Raw genomic sequence first — 6593 nt, 5'->3', positions numbered from 1 at the left:
CTGAGACATTCCCTTCCCCCATACCTCTCCACACACCCACAGAACATATTCTCTTTATCTCTTTACAAACAGATCAGTCGTCTCCTCTCTCAACCTTCTCTCTCTCTCTTCCTCCTCATGTTCCTCCCCAGACCCCAAGCCCGAAAAATGAAACTCCCACCAAACTTCTCCTCTGCCCAGCTATAGGCTGTAGCCATTTTTATTTAACGAACAGTTTTAAATTAAGGAGCAAGATCACATACCGTCATATGTGTGTGGGAAGATTCTCTTGTCCCTGAGGCAACCAGATCTGGGGTGGGGGAAGGAGAGGCAGTATTAGCATTTCAATATACAGCAAAAGTCCAAACCTCCACACTTGCGCATAGAGACCTCACTTGAACACTGGCACACTTCCTCCAAGGCCTACTTCAAACAAGGCCGCATCTCTTAACAATGCCATTCTCTATGGTCAAGCGCTGAAACACTTGACTCTGTGGAGATCAAACCTATTCAAACCATCATCATGGGTGAAGAGTTTACAGAAACATTTGCAACTTTCTGTAAATCTTAAATAATTTCAAGGTTAAAACCTTGAAAAAAGCTAAGCCTTGCAATAGCAGGCTAAATTACAAATTGCTTTTAGAGCATCCAGTGGTCACTATTATCTGCCTAGTGAAAAATGTAACTAAGGCAGATAGAGTTTTTCTGCCTACTCACCCTTTCTAGTCTGTATTAATGACCTCCTTGTTAGAGGTCACCCTGACAGCCTAGTGGAAAATGAAGCCTACTATATTTCCAATTGTCTTTTATTAGTAACAATGACAATAGAAATGAAATAAACCACCTTACAATTGTTTTTCTAAGAGGTTTTCTTCCTGTAGTATATGTGTAGTTTACCTTTCTCCTTGACAAATTTTGTTAATCACTGTCATATACGTGAGCCATCGTAGCGTATGACATCCTAATGGATAGTGGAAAACTGATCTTCATACTCTATGGAATACTGGGAAAGCTATCAAATGCTGTATTTTCTAGAGAAATATTACAAGAAATTCAATTTTTGGCTCTCAGCACCAACATTTATTCTAAAATTTAAAGGGTTTCAAAAATGATATTTTTGCATATGTAAATATATGTATGTCGGGATATAGATGTGTTTAATTTTCTGAGAATTCAAAAGAAAAAATGGCTATCACTATCAACAAAGTAATATTTGGGAAACTGCCCAAATTGGCCATTTTGCTCCTGTTTAAATCTTCCAGACGAGCCACTCCCTGTTGAGAACAGATGGCTAGCTTCCAAATTACTGTGAGCTCACAGTATAAGGGAACTGTTCTGCAGCACACATAGTATTTGAGTTTTTAAAGCATCCTTTGTATATGGAGTGCACAGAGAAGGTATTGTTACTGAACATCAGAGAGATGATAAGAAGCCACTTTTAAGGTACCATGTGAGAAAGATCTCTCTTTCTCCTGACGTATTATTTTGCTTGTCCTTAGAATACCAAGGGGTCTGATGCTCTTCCTGGGTATTATGAAGGCCATGGGCTAAGAGCAAACCTCAGTGTGCACCCTTGGGAGGAAGGAGTTTCCTGCAGGTGATACCCTTCAGCTCTGAGGTTGGCTTGGGGCAGAAGCATGGCACTTGTCTGATTAATGATGAGAGAGATGCTTCTGCCAGCGGCACCCAAGAGGCTACATCTGCAGGCGGGGCACTTCTCATGCATCTATAATTGAAGCTTTTCATGACTGAAATGGAAGCTTCAAAGCTTGGCAGTCCACACAACTATTTCAAATGTGTAAAAATACTGCTTTTTCCCCTCTATGAAACAAAGGAACAGCTAGTTCCCAGCCTGTTCTTTGAGATTCAAAGTTTCCCCTACAAGTTGTGTGATTAACAGAAATCATTTAACCTCTAAGAGCAGGGCTTGACAACGCTTTTTTATAAGGACCCGGTTAGTAAATACATTCTGCATCATGGGACTGTGGCAACTACTTAGCTATGCTACTGTAATATGACAGTAGCCATGGGCAATATGTATGGTGCCATATGGCAATACATTTTTATCAGGTGTATTTTATCATCCCAAATCATAGCTTCCCTTTTATTACAGAATCCAGGACTGTGCAATACAAAAATACTTTTTTAGAATTGATAGCAACAATCAGTATTATTGCTTTTAACATGTGTTATGCACAGCCAGCACTTAGCAGCACAGATTGTTAATGGAAAATGAGTAAAGTCGTGGTGGGTCGGTTAATAGAACAGTGCTCTGTGGAAGAAAATGTTCACTTTCACATGACTGGAGTATCTCAGATCAGAGGACAGACCGTTATGAAAGGCTCATATCATAAATCAGAAATGTTTCCCTAGAAAATAATACATAAAACCTACCTTCATGAATGTTCAAGTCCTAAAGTTAAAATCATCTGGGAGGATGAAAATGGTGATGCTTAACATTAGGTGCTGATTAGCAAGGCTAACTTCTCTAAAGTGCTAGTTCCCTTATGCTTGAAATAACCCAAAGAAGGCAGGTGCTGCTATGGCACCCACTTTCATAGGGCAAAAAGGAAGCACAGAGAAGTTAAATAACAGTATTGAGCCCTGCTGTGGTTTCAACCTGCCTTCTGTTCACATACTAGCGTAAGAGGAGGGTCTGTGACAGGTGCCCAGCCCATGTGGCTGTTCATTCTTTGTCAGTGGGAGCTCTGTGGTCAGCTTTACCTGAAGGCATGCCAAGGGGCCCTCACTGGAGGGTGGCACATTGGTACTCGACTTCCTGCTCTCCGGCACTAGGGAAAAATTCTATATTCTATAATTACCCAGTCTATGAGACTTTGTCATAGCTAATAAACAAAGACGAAGCCCTGCTAAGGGTAGTAACTGGAGGCTTACACCAGTGTAACTCCCTAGCTTGGGAACTCTGCTGTGCTGCAGGGTCCATATCAGTGATTTGGATTCTGCTTGTCAAGGGTACAGAGCCTGCTCCTGCACACCTTTGACAGGTCCCTGATGTGCCTGATGGTTTGTCTGGGAAGGTGAAGGAAGTGAAATCATATACAGTCCTAGCAAAATATAAGAGTTATGTAGTTCTACACCTAGGGAGAGGATTGTAGAGGGTCCTGAATGGTAAACCAGGGGAGCTATAAATCAAGCGGGTATGGTACAATATATCTGTATTCATAACACTGGAGAAGCAAAGACAGGAGGGGGTCACAAGTTTAAACACACATACACACACACCAGATATATTTTATATTGATAATTGCATGCATAGAATCTGATGACAAACAGCCCTTGTTAAGTGGAGAATTTTTCTTTAAACAACAACAAAAAAGCCCCAGAAGGTAGAGTCACCCCAACCACCAAATTGTAGGATCCAGATACCTGCTGTTCCAGCTTAAGAACATTCTGTTCCTAGTTGGCCTAGGGACTGCATTACAGACAAGACTAAAAAATTATAATTATTTCTCTACTCAGGATCCTAGTAAATTAAGAGTAGATGCAATAAAATTAACATTTTACAGTGGAAGTCCAGTAAATCTCCAAGTGCTAGGCTGTTTGTGAAGCAGGATTAGAAAGATCCTTACATCACAACCCAGAGGGAACCTTTGCCTAAAGTGAGAATTATCCTCTCTGAAGCTATGGTGCCCAACCCGGGCTTGTCTGGAACAGAGGACATTTTGGGGGAGGAGTAAAGTCCAGTTTGTGAGGCTCAGGAGGAGCCAGGAGGCCTCGAAGCTCTTTGGGAAATGGTTTGGCATCTCACAGCTGTGCCAGGCAGGGTGACGGCTTCTCCGTGGCTGGAGGCTGCCCTGGCCTTGGCACTCTTTTACTGGATGCTGCTGTATGTGGTGTTCTGCGGGAAGGCATATGGCTACATGCACAGCGACTGGTACCACCCATCTGATCCCTGGTGCTGCTGGGTGTGTTGCGGCTGTGGAGCATGACAAGCTGGCGAGTGAGGGGTGATCACCATGAATGAGGAGTACAAGGCTAGATTCACATGCAACACCTAGAAGTAGTGGAGGATATCAGGAATTGAGCAGCGCCAGCTTAGCATAGTCGACATGACTGGGGTTCACACCTTGTCCAACCTCCACAGAGGGGTCCAGTTTGCTCTAAGGTGCCATTCACTGGGCCAGTGTGTCTACATGCATTGTAAGAAGTGCTACAATGATGGCAGACTCTCTGACTCAGGGCCACAGCAGGAACCCAGAGGAGGCTGCATGCTCTCACAAGCTAATTCCAAACTCTGGTCACATATCTCTGTCAGGCCCAACCAGTTGGAAGTTCTCAAAGAGTTCCACAAGATTTCTGCAAGGGCAAGAATCACTGCTGACATCTCTCACACTGACATATGAAGAATATGAAATCTGTGGAAAACAAAGAACTCAGCTCTCCTGGAGATACAGTAAAAAGTCAAAAGGACCAAGGGGCATAAGCCAGAACAACATGGCAAATGTGCAGAATAATAGATGATAGGTTTCTTTTCCATTCTTTCTGAAATAACACTGTTGTGTGGCTACAGAGAACAAGGCTGTCTGGCTAAATCGTGTGTTCTTCAATAGAGTAAGGAAATATTAATCTTAACAGAAAACTATTGTATATCTAATATCTTGTGTAATGGCACAATAACACAAAGATACTTAATGCTAGAAAAATAAAGAACAAATATTTAGATCTTGTTCCTTGTTCTTTTCAAAATCCCAGTTTCAATTGTATTACTTGGCAAAATGCTTGTCCATATATATATATATATATATATATCTGACACGCTATATACATATATATATATGCGCCAGACACGGTTTCCTCATAATGGATAGATGGATAGATGGGTTGACCTGGTTTTCAAGTTGTAAAACTGCTGCTGCTTCAGGTGCTGGTGACCCTTGAACCTGGGGAGCCAAGTGTCTCTGGCTTGGGGTAGGTTCAGGTTATGAATAAGCTGTTGAGGAGACATAGTACAATGCAGCCAAGGCATGAGGAGAAAGAGATGTGTTGAAAAGAGGAGGAGGCTAGCTCAGCCGTGGAGACATGCTGACCCCCAGCCACTTCTAACAGGCATTGCAAAAATTCTCTATTGTATTACACACTTATATCCGCTTAGGCTTTACTGCTTCCAGACAATAGTTATTTAGCAGAGGGACAATTGAAGCGTCAAAGCAGAAGAAAGGAATAAATGATTGACTAACACCAGTAGGAAAGGCAGAAATTGTGAGCAGTGCATTTCAAAGGTTGGTTCAGGGATGAAGAGTAAGACCCAAAATAGGTCTTAGTCTATTACAATTTAGAGAGGAAATGGTTTGCAATAGGCTAAAAAAGAAATTTGATTTTAAATAGAAAGGGAAAAAAAAAGAAGTCAAAATTTGTTTAATGGGATAGGAACACCAGAGAGACAGCTCACTCAGAGGACATGGGAGTTCGCAGGATTTCAGTTCAGTTTGAACAATTAAGAGTTTGAAATGTCAGACCACACATCCGTTCTTTGGCTTTAGGTCCCTGGAGAAGAATGGTGTAGGAAGCTCTCGATTCTGTATTTATTCAGGTGTTTTGACTGTGAGCCAGAAACTGAAACCTGCAGCCTGATTCCTAATTTATATACTGATAGGTTTATTTTATTGCAAAAAATGTTGTTTTAAAATTTGAATGCTCTTTTTTGGGCATATTTTCAATAGTAAATCACAGTTTGCAGTGTTTAGCATGGTTAAGACACAGGCCCAGAAGGGAGGAGAAAGTACAGGAGTAGGGACAGGTATTAAGGACATGAGCTGGGCCCCCAGGTTGTCTGCCTTGAACTTCTTACTCAGCTACTCAGGCTACATAGCTTTTTACCAATTATTTAACCTTTAACCCAATGCACTAGGAAAACTGACTAACTTGGTAAGTTAAGCAGTTATAAAAATGTTTGCCATTTTCATTGGTCAGCATGCTAGCCCATGGAAAAGGGGAGAGAACCCAGTACTAAACCTTGCATTATAAGGGGCTTAAATAATCGGGGATGGGGCAATGGTTCAGTTGATAAAGTGCTTGTTGGACAAACATGAGGACTTGAATTCAATCTCTAGGACCTACATAAGAACTACAATGTGGAGAGAATATTTGTGTAATCTACTTGTCAATAAAAAAATAAACGGGCTATAGGAAAAGGTAGAAGGCGGGACATCCGGTAGACAGAGAGAATTCTGGGATAGAGGCAGGCGTGAAAGATTCACCTGGAACAGAGGAGGGTGGAGGCATGAAGTTGAACAGAGGTAATCGGCCACATAATGTAGACTATAATAAATGGGTTAAATAAGTTACAAACTAGTCAGGGAACCAATCTAGCTATATGGCCTAGGTATTTGTAAATATATTTAGAGTTTCAGAGTTGTTATAATGGGAGTTTAGGGCCTGGAGGAAAAACTCCCTCATTTTATACTGCAGTGTGGAGTTCATGTTTATAATCCCAGCACTGGAGAGACGTGAAGGCTCTGGAGCTTACTGGCCACCATTCTAGCCTAATCAGTGAGCTCTAGGTTTCATGAGCTATCCTGTCTCATATATCAAAGCGGAAAAGATGATACTGACTCAGGCCTGACAGTTGTGCCTCTGCACCTGGGCTGTGAGCA

General features: G+C 41.8%; 1 pseudogene; it reads left to right on the top strand.

The window, feature by feature from the left end:
• The first annotated feature begins 3731 nt into the window (after positions 1–3731).
• On the top strand, positions 3732–4343 carry LOC114616778 (annotated as a pseudogene).
• The last annotated feature ends 2250 nt before the right edge of the window (positions 4344–6593 follow it).

The sequence above is a fragment of the Grammomys surdaster genome, unplaced genomic scaffold (genome assembly GCF_004785775.1).
Source record: "Grammomys surdaster isolate TR1022 unplaced genomic scaffold, NIH_TR_1.0 62, whole genome shotgun sequence".
Classification (NCBI taxonomy): Eukaryota; Metazoa; Chordata; class Mammalia; order Rodentia; family Muridae; genus Grammomys; species Grammomys surdaster.
This window is presented reverse-complemented; position numbering and strand designations above follow the sequence as displayed.